This window comes from Monodon monoceros, unplaced genomic scaffold (genome assembly GCF_005190385.1).
Source record: "Monodon monoceros isolate NGI ecotype Baffin Bay Population unplaced genomic scaffold, NGI_Narwhal_1 Super_Scaffold_16, whole genome shotgun sequence".
Lineage (NCBI taxonomy): Eukaryota > Metazoa > Chordata > Mammalia > Artiodactyla > Monodontidae > Monodon > Monodon monoceros.
Genome location: NW_021703772.1, coordinates 107006785 through 107021684, shown reverse-complemented (window position 1 = coordinate 107021684; position 14900 = coordinate 107006785).

The window sequence follows — 14900 nt, the reverse complement described above, 5'->3', positions numbered from 1 at the left end:
ATATAATTTCAGAGCAACAATGATGAAGAGAACATTTTTAAAAGCTTTCAGAGACCAGTGGGTGTGGGGTGAGCCATAGGGGCACCTTCTACAGAAGAGTAAAATCAGAAAGGCATCAGAACTCACATCAATAGGACAGGATGCTAAAACACAACAAAGCGGTGCTTTCAAAGTTCAGGGGGTGGAGATGCCCTTGAACCTTTACTCTTACTCCTGGCTGAAAGAGCAATTGACTACGAGAGAAGAATAAAGACATCTCTGGATACGTACAGACTCAAAACATTGAGTTCTTAAAAACAGAAGAAAGTTCTTGGAAGATAAAATTTGCCAGACAAAGGAGAACGCCATGACCGAGGAGCCCTAGGATACAGGCGATGGTGGGTGTGGCTGGAGGGCAGGGAGGTTCCAGGCTTTCCTTTCCTTCTGGGGGTTCATGAACTTCAGGAGGGGTAACGCAGTAGGAGAAAAGATGCCTGAATAGCTGGATACACCTTAAAATGTCATGAAAATGCATACATAGCTTCTCCACAAGGAAAAAAAAAATGTTGGCTGAAACCCCAGGGAAACAAACAAAAATCTGTACAAATAAGTCATGGTCCAAATATGAAGCCAACTAAAATATGGCATCATTTGGGGTCATTTATGGAAGATGAGAAAAGATCATTCATTTTGCCACAAGTCTGGGGACATTCTCTTTTGAAAAATGCTGGGACCAAGATGTTGGACCCCAAGCACAGGAGGCATAGATCATCCACACCATAGGGCTCTGCAGTGGAAATGATTCTGTGGCTACCACATGAAGGCATTGTTAATTGGTATTCTGGTTCAGAGTAAGCCTATAGGAAAAAAGTAACATAGAAAACAATTGGGGTCAGGGCACAGACTGCAGTTTTTGATAACATTTTGCAAGTGCATGTCAATTGGTGATGGAGGTAGAGGGGAAGGATGCTGGTATTTTTGATTGACACAGATGGCATGGGGGTGTGGATGGCATTTGATGACACAGGAGCACACCCTACACATTTCCTTAAAAGTTGCAAAGGCAATCAACCAAGAGAAAACCAAACATAATGATACAACTATTCGATTTTCGGAGAAAGAGGGGAAAGGAAATGGGGGTGGTGCCACAGTGCTAACCTACCATTGTTCTCAGGACCCTGGAGTGACAATGATGAAAGGCATGGGCTCACAGAGAATTTTGAGCATGGACTGGGTTAAGGGCCTCACTCCACCTGCCTCATGTGGGTGCCTTCTTTGGCTGAACCTAAATGTACACTCTGCTGATAAGCCCTCACAAGCAGTGCCCTTCCTCTGGGCATGAGTAAGGGGAGGATGGATCTGGGGTGGGCGTAAATAAATAGTAACTGGCATGAAAAGTCAATATGCGTTGTCTGAAGTTGGCGAGTGAAAAACTGAGATAATTAATGTTTTATCTAGGAAAATGAACTCACCCACTGCAGACCTCCTATTAGTGATGGTGAAAGAGCCTTTTGAGAGCAGGCCTGTGCGTGGGGGAGTATATGGTGGGAGAGGGCTGCTTTTCAAACAAAAGCCCTCTGTAGTAGTATTTGAATTATTATTATTATTTTAATTTTTGAAGAACACTTGGGAAAACATAAAATATCAAAAAAACTTCAGCTGGCTGAGAAAATGGGCTTGACTTAGCAAGATGAAATTTAGCAGCAATTAATCTGAGTCTCTGAACTTGTTTCAGTAAAATGCACAAGGAGGCATAACTTAGCTCAGTCTCCCAGCTTCTCCTCTGCATGATTTAAGGGGAGGGGTCACCGGGGGGGGGGTTCACTATTGGGGGGGGGATTGCCATGGGGGTGGGTCTCAATCTCTGTGATCTCCTTGAAGGACTGGTCCTGAGCCTCCCCACCCCCCAAGCAACTCCAGGTGAGGCTCTAAGTAGAAATGGTAACCCACCTTCTCCCAATGGACCATCCAGATGAATACCATTGTGCATTCCTGCTTTATTTGAGTCATCACCCAAAGTTCAAGCTTCCCAGTGTCTTCATCCCACCCAGCTCTTAATGTGACTCTGTTGCCCATTCCTTGTGATTCTCCAACGCCTTCCACCAGCGCTCCAAAACTCACAGTCCTACCAGCCAACTTCCCTGTATGCTGTAAATTTTTGTTAAATGTTATCTTTATTTTCTTGCTTCTTCAGGATCCAGCCTTTCTTTAAGGACATTTCTCCCTCTTTAGTCCTCTCAAGTCAAGATTTTTTTTTAATATTGTTTGCTTATATATCTACGTGTATGTCTATGCCTATATCTGTATCTATATCATCTACATCTATATCTCTATAGATCACATCTATACTTGGGAAGATGACTTTCCAAAGTGCCCATTTCCATTGTCACTAGCAGTGTATGGAGTTCTTGACACTCTACATCTTGAACACTTGGTATTTTGAATCTTTTAAATTTAGTTTTCCAGTTTGGTGTGTAAGACTATTTCATTGTGGTCTTCATTGACATCAGTCAATCAATCAATCAGATAAGATGATCAATAAAACTGAGCACCCTAAGAAGCTGGAAAGGGATCATGGGCAATTAGATGGGCTGCTGGAACTGGGCTTGCCATCTATTTCTGGCATGGACTTAGTGACATTGGATTAGATACTTCCTCTCTTTGATCTGTAGCTTTCTCATATGTAATGTGGGCATAACAACTCCTACCTGACATATCTGTAGTGAGAATTAAAAACAATACATACATATATAAAGTGGCAGGGAAATACTAAGTACTCAATAAATAAGGATGCTTTTTCTTATTATCTTTACTCATTGGGTGGTAAAAGCCACCAAAACATAAAAAATCAGGAAGAGCTCCAGGGGACTGTGAGAAGGCAGCAGGGGCCTTGAGAGTTAAGTTTTGAATGACCCCCTGTGATAGCTTGTACTATTATCCAACAAATATTTACTTTTCCCTTCCCCAGCGTGAACCCAGTGTACTGCCCTGCCCTATGGGTATTGGGCTGGCTGTGAGATTTGTTTTGGCCAATGGAATGTAAGTGGACATGACCTCAGCCACATCCCAGCAGAGGCTTGGAATGTGTGTGCATAGTTTGACTTGGCCTCTGGTCCTCCAGCCCTCCACCATGAATGAGCATGCCCCGGGCAGCTGCTGCTTCTTCAGTCTGAGCCGCGCTTCTGGAAGCCTCACTGGCTCTTCCTATGCAGTTCTGATGCCTTGATTCAGCTGTGTACGACAGTTGAGAATTGCTGGCTGTGATGGCAGTCTGAAATGTATCAGGATTTCATTGTCTATGGCAATAATAAAAAAAAAAAATAAACAGAATAGATTTTCCTTACAGATAGAAATTAATATGACAGTGGACAGATCATGTTCCTTGATAAGTATATTTATCCTCGAAGCTGTTAGTGCTTGTTTTCTCAGAAACACAAAACAATAGATAAAAACGATCTGTCTGTTTTGAGAAGAGAAAAAGCAGCTAAAGTCAATGGCACCGTTTTAGTTGTAGTTTTCTCTGTACTGGTGAAGCTTAAAGAGTAGAAATAAATTCCACAAAACTGGAATTTTAAAGGGTGGAAATAAGCAAGATGAGAATATAGAAATATTTGTAGAACAGTAAACTTTAGACATCATCTAGTGACACCTTCTCATATACATATAATAAGGAAAGGGTTAATAGTAGACCCTGCCATCCACCCATCTACTTGCCTATTCATCTATCCATCCATGGGTCCAACAATTCATGTATTCAACAGCCATTCACTGACTGTCCATTGTGTGCCAGACACTGATAGGTGTGGAGGATACAGAGAGGAATCAGATAAAGAGGGGCCTCGAAGAAAAACAGAGACAAACGGTGGAGAGAAACACTTGACCGGAAATTCCCACATGGTGCTCTAGATTCTGCCTAGATATCTGGGCAGGGCTCTTTCTTTGGGAGGCTGGAGCAGAGTGGACAGTGTTTCTACATGATGTCCAGACTCTTTGAGGTTAAGTCTTGTGGTTCTTCCCCAAGCCCCACAGCAGTTGGCACTGTGGAGCCCACAGAGATGGAAGGTGATTGAAGATACTTGGTGTGAATGTAGTGGAATCTTCTCCCATAGGTAACAAATTTTACGTGACTAGCACAGCCCTGTTGCTTTAGCCATCTGTTTCCATGTTATGACCCTTGACCCACCCGGGCAACACATTCTGATTTATACCTCGTCTCCTTCATTCAGTCATTCTTTTTTTAAAAAAATTTTGCCTCTTCTATGTAGCATGTGAGGCAAAACAAGCACTATATTCCTTTTTGTTTTTTTAAGCTTTAATTTCCTACTTGAACTATCATTCAGACTGGGATATATCTATTACCTCTACGTCATTTGGAGAATTATATGAGTTAATACACATAAAGCACTAAGAACAGAAACTTAGCTAATATATCTTTGTGTGCTTTTATGAAAATTTCTGAATGACAGTCTTAACCATGGGATTGCTGAATCAAAGAATAAATAAATCTGAAACACAGAGAGAGACCTGCCTATTAACAATTTTCATTCCCAAGTCCTTAGGATATGAAAGTCCCATTTTTGCCATCATAGATCAATGATGTATTAATTTGTAACTTAATGCAATGTATAAAAAATAGCATTTTATTGCTATTTTAATTTTGCATTTTCTTGACTAAAAACAAGCCTGCACATCTCCAGATATATTCTTGTATTTGTGGTCTCTTTGTGAATTGTCTTTTAGATCCTTTGTCCATTTTTCCTTGATGGTGATTCTCTCTATTCTTATTGATTTGTTAGAACTCTTTATATATTGTTAATAATGATTATATCTTGATCTGGGGATTACATGAGGGTATACGCATGTAAACACCCATAAGGATGTACTCTTAAGATTTGTGCACTTTACTGTATGTTAGCTATAATCCAGTTAAACACTTTAAAGATAGAAAATCAGACAATAGAAACAGACACACAGAAAATTCAAGTATTGGGCTTATTAGACATGAACTCTATAATTATACATTCAAGGAATCAGCTAAAGTGGAGATTTTTATCAGGAAACTACAAAGAAGATTATATGAACATTACAGAAATAAAAATACAACAACCTATATTAAAGAACCCAACAGATGAGTTTCACAGCAAACTGGACAAACAACAGAATTAGTAAGCTGGAAATCAGGTCAGTAGAAAATGAAGAGACTGAAGCATGGAGAGAAAAAAAGATGCAAAATACAGAAAAAGAATATGAGCCATGTGGAGCATGGTGAAAATATGGAGCACAGAATTATAATTGGAGTCCCAGAGAAAGAAGAGAATTAAATGGTAAAGAAGATATGCTTGAAAAGTCATGGCTGATAATTTTCCCCAAATGACAAAAGACATCAAGTCACAATTTCAAAAAGTGCTATAAAACTTAAGTAACATAAGTGCAGAAATAAACCTATGTTTAAATCTATCACAGAAAGACTGGTAAGAACAAAAGACAGAGAATCCTAAAGGCAGCTAGAGGAAAAGGACATGTTACCTTCAAAGAAGCAACAATTAGACTGAAAACTGACATTTTTTTTTCTTTTGGCAGTAGGATTAAACTGGATTTTCTTTTTGTCTGTGTACATTTTAAATATCAGCAGAAAATAATATAAAGCTACTATATAGGGGAAAATCCAGGTATAGAGGCTAGAACTATATTTCAGTGATATGGCTCTTCATGGAAATGATTTTCCAAATCATCTCAACTTTGCAAATTGTCTGTAGATTAATTTATATGCCACATAAGGAAAACCATTAAAAAGTCCACAAATAGCAAATGCTGGAGAGGGTGTGGAGAAAAGGGAACCCTCCTATACTGTTGGTGGGGATGTAAGTTGGTGCAGCCACTATGGAAACAGTATGGAGTTTCCTTAAAAAACTAAAAATAGAACTACCACATGACTCAGCAATCCCACTCCTGGGCAATATCCAAAGGAAACCACACATTGAAAAGATGCATGTACCCCTGTGTTCATAGCAGCATTATTCACAATAACCAAGACATGGAATCAATCTAAATGTCCATCAACAGATGAATGGATAAAGAAGAAGTGGTACCTATATACAATGGAATATTGCCCTGCCATAAAAATGAATGAAATAATGCCATTTGCAGTAACATGGATGGATTTAGAGGTTGTCATACTAAGTGAAGTATGGCAGAAAGAGAAAGACAAATACCCTATGATATCACTTATATGTGGAATCTAAAATATGACACAGGAGGACCTTCAAGATGGTAGAGAAGTAAGGTGTGGAAATCACTTTCCTCCACAAAAATACACCAAAAATACATCTACATGCGGAACAACTTCTACAGAACACCTACTGAACGCTGGCAGAAGACCTCAGACTTCCCAAAAGGCAAGAAAATCCCCACGTACCTGGGTAGGGCAAAAGAAAAAAGAATAAACAGAGACAAAAGGATAGGGATGGGACCTGTACCTCTGGGAGGGAGCTGTGAAGGAGGAAAAGTTTCCACATACTAGGAAGCCCCTTCACTAGCAGAGAAGGGGGGTGGGTTGGGGGGAAGCTTCAGAGCCACAGAGGAGAGCGCAGCAACAAGGGTGCAGAGGGCAAAGTGGAGAGATTCCTGCACAGAGGATCGGAGCTGCCAGGCACTCACCAGACTGAGAGGCTTGTCTGCTCACCTGCCGGGGTAGGTGGGGCTGGGAGCTGAGGCTTGGGCTTTGGAGGTCAGATCCCAGGGAGAGGACTGGGGTTGCCTATGTGAACACAGCCTGAAGGGGGCCAGTGCACCACATCTAGCTGGGACAGAGTCTGGGAAAAAGTCTCGACCTGCCTAAGAGGCAAGAGATCATTGTTTTGGGAGTGCATGAGGAGAGGGGATTCAGAGCACCACCTAAATGAGCTCCAGAGATGGGCGTGAGCTGCAGCTATCAGCCTGGACCCCAGAGATGGGCATGAATTGCTAAGGCTGCTGCTGCAGCCACCAAGAAACCTGTATGCAAGCACAGGTCACTATCCACACCCTGCGGGAGCCTGTGCAGCCCTCCACTGCCAAGGTCCCATGATCCAGGGACAAGTTCCCTGGGAGAACACACAGTGTGCCTCAGGCTGTTGCAATGTCACGCTGGCCTCTGCCACCGCATGCTTGTCCTGCATTCCAATTATAACTGCTGTACCCGCCCCCCCCACCATGAATGAGCCAGAGCCCACTAATAAGCTGATGATTTAACCCTGTACTGCCTGGGTAGGAACAGATGCTTGAGGGCGACCTACAAGCAGAGACGGGGCCAAAATCAAAGCTGAAACCCAGGAACTGTGCGAACAAAGAAGAGAAAGGGAAATTTCTCCGTGCAGCCTCAGAAGCAGCAGATTAAATCCCCACAATCAACTTGATGTACCCTGCGTCTGTGGAATACCTGAATATACAATGAATCATCCTAAAATTGACACAGTGGACTTTAGGAGCAACTGTAGACATGGGGTTTGCTGTCTGTGACTGATTTGTTTCTGATTTTTATGTTTAACTTAGTATAGTTTTTAGCACTTGTTATCATTTGTTGATTTGTTTACTGGTTTGGTTGCTCTCTTCTTTTTAAATTATTATTAGTATTTTCTTTTTTTTATTTTAATAACTTTTAAAATTGATTATTGTTCTTTTTTTTGCTTTCTGTTTTTCTCCCTCTACTTCTGAGCCATGTGGCTGACAGGTTGGACAGGCCTGGTGTCAGGCCTGAGTCTCTGAGGTGGGAGAGCTGAGTTAGGACACTGGACCACCAGAGACCTCCCAGCCCCATGTAATATCAATTGCTGAGAGCTCTCCCAGAGATCTCTATCTCAACGCTAAGACCCAGCTTCACCCAACAGCCAGCAAGCTTCAGTGCTGGACACTGAATCAACTAGCAAGACAGGAACACAACCCCACCCATTAGCAAAGAAGCTACCTAAAATCATACTAAGTTCACAGACACCCCAAAACACACCTCCAGATGTGGCCTTTCCCACCAGAAAGACAATATCCAGCCCAACCCACCAGAATACAGGCACCAGTCCTCTCCACCAGGAAACCTACACAAGTCACTGAACCAACCTCACCCACTGGGGGCAGACACCAAAAACAATAGGAACTATGAACCTGCAGCCTGTGGAAAGGAGACCCCAAACACTGTAAGTTAAGCAAAATGAGAAGACAAAGAAACACACAGCAGATGAAGGAGCAAGGTACAAACCCACCAGACCAAACAAATGAAGAGGAAATAGGCAGTGTACCTGAAAAAGAATTCAGAATAATGATAGTAAAGATGATCCAAAATCTTGGAAATAGAAGGGAGAAAACACAAGAAACGTTTAACAAGGACCTAGAAAAACTAAAGAGCAAACAAACAAAGATGAATGACACAATAAATGAAATTTAAAATTCTCTAGAAGGAATCAATAGCAGAATAACTGAGGCAGAAGAATGGATAAGTGACCTGGAAAATAAAATAGTGGAAATAACTACCACAGAGCAGAATAAAGAAAAAAGAATCAAAAGAATTGAGGACAGTCTCAGAGACGTGTGGGACAACATTAAATGCACCAACATTCAAATTATGTGGGTCCCAGAAGAAGAAGAGAAAAAGAAAGGGTCTGAGAAAATATTTGAAGAGATGATAGGTGAAATTTCCCTAACAAAGGAAAGGAAATAGTCAATCAATTCCAGGAAGCACAGAGAGTCCCACACAGGATAAATCCAGGAGAAATATGCCAAGACACATATTAATCAAACTATCAAAAATTAAATACAAAAAAATATTAAAAGCAGTGAGGGAAAAACAAGAAATAACATACAAGGGGATCCACATAAGGTTAACAGCTGATCTTTCAGCAGAAACTCTGCAAGCCAGAAGGGAGTGGCAGGACATATTTAAAGTGATAAAAGGGAAAAAATCTACAATCAAGATTACTCTACCCAGGAGGATCTCATTCAGATTCGACAGAGAAATTAAAACTTTTACAGATAAGCAAAAGCTATGAGATTTCAGCACCACCAAACGAGCTCTACAACAAATGCTAAAGTAACTTCTCTAGGCAGGAGACACAACAGAAGGAAAAGGCTTACAATAACACACCCAAAACAATGAAGAAAATGGTAATAGGAACATACATATCTTTAACTACCTTAAATGTAAATGGATTATGTGCTCCAACCAAAAGACATAGACTGGCTGAATGGATACAAAAACAAGACCCGTACACATGCTATCTACAAGAGACCTACTTCAGACATAGGGACACATACAGACTGAAAGTGAGGGGATGGAAAAATATATTCCATGCAAATGAAAATCAAAAGAAAGCTGGAGTAGCAGTTCTCATAACAGAAAAAATAGACTTTAAAATAAAGTCTATTACAAGAGACAAAGAAGGACACTGCATAATGATCAAGTGATCAATCCAAGAAGAAGATATAACAATTGTCAAAATTTATGCTCCCAACATAGGAGTACCTCAATGCATAAGGCAATTGTTAACAGCCAAAAAAGGGGAAATTGACAGTAACACAATCATACTAGGGGATTTTAACACCCCACTTTCCCCAATGGACAGACCATCCAAAATGAAAATAAATAAGGAAACACAAGCTTTAAATGATACATTAAAAGAGATGGTTATTGATATTTATAAGACATTCCATACAAAAACAGCAGATTACACTTTCTTCTCAAGTGCTCATGGAACCTTCTCACAGATAGATCATATCTTGGGTCACAAATCAAGCCTTGGTAAATTTAAGAAAATTGAAATTGTATCAAGTATGTTTTCCAACCACAATACTATGAGACTAGATATCAATTACAGAAAGAAAATCTGTAAAAAATACAAACACATGGAGGCTAAACAATACACTACCAAATAACCAAGAGATCACTGAAGAATTCAAAGAGGAAATCAAAAAAAATACCTAGAAACGAATGACAATGAAAACACAATGACCCAAAACCTATGGGATGCAGCAAAAGCACTTCTAAGAGGAAGTTTATAGCAATACAGTTCTACCTCGAGAAACAAGAAACATCTCAAATAAACAACGTAACCTTACATCTAAAGCAATTAGAGAAAGAAGAGAAAAAAACCCCTAAAGTTAGCAGAAGGAAAGAAATCATAAAAATCAGATCAGAAATAAATGAAAAAGAAATGAAGGAAGCAATAGCAAAAATCAATAAAACTAAAAGCTGGCTCTTTGAGAACATAAACAAAATTGATAAACTCATCAGACTCATCAAGAAAAAAAGGGAGAAGACTCAAATCAATAGAATTAGAAATGAAAAAGGAGAAGTAAGAACTGACACAGCAGAAATACACAGGATCATGAGAGAGTACTACAAACAACTATATGCCAAATATTGGACAACCTGGAAGAAATGGACAAATTCTTAGAAAAGCACAACCTTCCAAGACTGAATCAGGAAGAAACAGAAAATATAAACAGGCACTGTGATTAAAAAATCTTCCAACAAACAAAAGCCCAGGACCAGATGGCTTCACGGGTGAATTCTATCAAACATTCAGAGAAGAGGTAACACCTATCCTTCTCAAACTCTTCCAAAACATAGCAGAGAGAGGAACACTTCCAACTTACTCTATGAGACCACAATCACCCTTATACCAAAACCTGATAAAGATGCCACAAAAAAGAAAACTACAGGCCAATATCACTGATGAACATAGATGCAAAAATCCTCAACAAAATACTAGCAAACAGAATCCAACAGCACATTAAAAGGGTCATACACCATGATCAAGTGGGATTTATCCCAAAAATGAAAGGATTCTTCAATAAACACAAATCAATAAATGTGATAAACCTTATTAACAACTTGGAGGAAAAAAGCCATATGATCATCTCAACAGATGCAGAAAAAGCTTTTGACAAAATTCAACACCCATTTATGATGAAAACCCTCCAGAAAGTAGGCATAGAGGGAACTTACCTCAACATAATAAAGGTCATATATGACAAACCCAAAGCCAACATTGTTCTCAATGGTGAAAAACTGAAACCATTTCCTCTAAGATCAGGAACAAGAGACGGTTTCACACTCTCACTGCTATTATTCCACATAGTTTTGGAAGTTTTAGCCATAGAAATCAGCAATCAGAGAAGAAAAAGAAATAAAAGGAATCCAAATTGGAAAAGAAGAAGTAAAACTGTCACTGTTTGCAGGTGACATGATACTATACATAGAGAATCCTAAAGATGCTACCAGAAAACTGCTAGAGCTAATCAATGAATTTGGTAAAGTTGCAGGATACAAAATTAATGCACAGAAATCTCTTGCATTTCTATACACTAATGATGAAAAATCTGAAAGAGAAATTAAGGACACATTCCCATTTACCACTGCAAGAAAAAGAATAAAATACCTAGGAATAAACCTACTTAAGGAGACAAAATACCTGTATGCAGAAAACTATAAGACACTGATGAAAGAAATTAAATATGATACAAACAGCTGGAGATATATACCATGTTCTTGGATTGGAAAAATCAATACTGGGAAAATGACTCTACTACCCAAAGCAATCTACAGATCCAATGCAATCCCTATCAAACTACCACTTGCATTTTTCACAGAACTAGAACAAAAAAACCACAATTTGTATGGAATCATAAAAGACCCCGAATACACAAAGCAATCTTGAGGAAGAAAAATGGAGCTGGAGCAATCAGGCTCCCTGACTTCAGACTATACTACAAAGCTACAGTAATCAAGACAGTGTTGTACTGGCACAGAAACAGAAATATAGATCAATGGAACAGTATAGAAAGCCCAGAGATAAACCCACGCACATATGGTCACCTTATTTTTGTTAAAGGAGGCAAGGATATACAGTGGAGAAATGACAGCCTCTTCATTGAGAGGTGCTGGGAAAACTGGACAGCTACACATAAAAGAAAGAAGTTAGAACACTCCCTAACACCATACACAAATTAAACTGAAATTGGATTAAAGATCTAAATGTAAGTCCAGACACTATAAAACTCTTAGAGGAAAACATAGGCAGAACACACTATGACATAAATCACAGGAAGATCCTGTTTGACCCACCTCCTAGAGAAATGGAAATAAAAACAAAAATAAACAAATAGGACCTAATGAAGCTTAAAAGCTTTTTCACAGCAAAGGAAACCATAAACAAGATGAAAATAAAAACTGTCAGAATGGGAGAAAATATTTGCAAATGAAGCAACTGACAAAGGATTAATCTCCAAAATATATAACCAGCTCATGCCACTCAATATCAAAAAAACAAACAACCCAGTCCAAAAACGGGCAGAAGACCTAAATAGACATTTCTCCAAAGAAGATATACAGATCTCCAGCAAACACATGAAAGAATGACCAACATCACTAATCCTTATAGAAATGCAAGTCAGAACTACAATGAGGTATCACCTCACACCAGTCAGAATGGTCATCATCAAATATCTAGAATCAATAAATGCTGGAGAGGGTGTGGAGAAAAGGGAACCCTCTTGCACTGTTGGTGGGAATGTAAATTGATACAGCCACTATGGATAACAGTATGAAGGTTCCTTAAAAATCTAAAAATAGACCTACCATATGACCCAGCAATCTCACTGCTGGGCATATACCCCCAGAAAACCATAATTCAAAATGATACGTGCACCCCAATGTTCATTGCAGCACTATTTACAATAGCCAGGACATGGAAGTAACCTAAGTGTCCATCAGCAGATGAATGGATAAAGAGGATGTGGCACATACGTACAATGGAATATTACTCAGCCATAGAAAAGAAATGAAGCTGAACTATTGGTAGTGAGATGGATGGACCTAGAGTCTGTCATACAGAGTGAAGTAAGTCAGAAAGAGAAAAACAAATATCGTATGCTAACACATATACATGGAATCTGAAAAAAAAAAAGTTCTGATGAACCTAGGAGCAGGACAGGGGCAGGACAGTAATAAAGATGCAGAAGTAGAGAATGGACTTGAGGACACAGAGCGGGAGAAGGATAAGCTGGGACGAAGTGAGAGTGTGGCATGGACATATATACACTACCAAATGTAAAATAGATAGATAGTAGGAAGCAGTGCATAACACAGAGAGATCTGCTTGGTGCTTTGTGACCACCTAGAGGGGTAGGATAGGGTGGGTGGGAGGGAGACGCAAGAGGGAGAGGATATGGAGATATAGATATATACGTATAGCTGATTTACTTTGTTATACAGCAGAAACTAATACAACACTGTAAAGCAATTATACTCTAATAAAAATGTTAAAATAAAAATATGACACAAATGAACATATGTCCGTAATAGAAACAGACGCACATAGAGAACAGACTTATGGTTGCCAGGGGGGAGGGTGGTGGTGGAGGCTTGAATTGGGAGTTTAGGATTAGCAGATGCAAACTACTTTCTATATAATGGATAAACAACAAGGTCCTACTGTGTAGCACAGGGAACTATATTTAATCTCCAGGAATTAAAGCAGAATGGAAAAGAATATGAAAAAGAATATTTATATATATGTATAACTGAATCACTTTGCTGTACAGCAGAAATTAACACAGCATTATAAATCAACTATACTTCAATAATAAAATTAATTTTTAAAAAAGTTCCAAATGGCCTCCAAGACATTAAATTGAATAGGGGCATTCAAAACTTCAAAAAAAAATTAAAAAAAAAGAAAATCAGGCCTCCTTTTTGTTTTAAAAAGCATATATATCTAATCAGCCATGCTAGTTTTGATTCAGAGGAACTGATGGCTGATCCTCTTCCAGGAAGAGTGAAGACACCTGTAAGTCTGACAGCAGCTCAAGGGAACACAAGGAGAATAAGTGCTGAGCTTCAAAGGCAACTATTTTGAAGGGAAAAAATAACTTATTTGGACATATATGTTATAACGTGAGACAACTTATTTTAAAAAAACTAATAGACTTTGTTTTTTAGAGCAGTTATACATTTACAGAAAAATTAAGCTGATAGTACAGAGAGTTCTATAAACACTTCCCCCTACACACAGTTTCCCCTATTATTCACCTCTTGCATTAGTGTGGTACATTTATTATAATCAAACGAATATTGATACATTTTTATTAACTAAAGTCCATAGTTTAAGTAAGGGTTCACAATTTGTGTTGTACAGTTCTATGGGTTTTGACAAATGAATAACGTTACTTATCAATCATTACATTATCACACAGAAAAGTTTCACTGCCCTAAAAATCCCCTGTTCTCAACCCATTCATCATCCATGAACCCCTGACAGCTACTCATCTTTTTTGTCTCAGTAGTTTTGCCTTTTACAGAATGTCATGTGCTTGGAATCACACAGCGGGTAGCTTTTCCAGATTGGCTTATTTCTCTTAGCAATATGCATTTAAGCTTCCATTATGTCTTTTCATGGCTTGAGAGATCATATCTTCTTGTTGCTGAATAATATTTTATTGTGTAGATGTGCCAGAATATCCATTCACCTATTGAAGAATATCTTAGTTACTTACATTTGTGTGGTTATAAGTTTTTCAGCTCAAATGGCAAGTACCTAGCAGAGCTAGATGATATGGTTAGACTGTATTTAGTTCTGTAAGAAACTGCTAAACTGTCTTCCATACTGCCTGTATGATTTTGCATCCCCAGAAACAGAGGATGAGAATGCCTTTGCTCCACTTTTTTTTTTTTACGCGCAGGCTCAGCGGCCATGGCTCACGGGCCCAGGCGCTCCGCGGCATGTGGGATCTTCCCAGACCGGGGCACGAACCCGTGTCCCCTGCATCGGCAGGCAGACTCTCAACCACTGCGCCACCAGGGAAGCCCTGCTCCACTTTTTTAACAAGCACTTTTTCTGGTGCTTGTCAATTTTTTTTTTTAAATTTTAGTAATCTTGAAAGGTGTGTAGTAATAT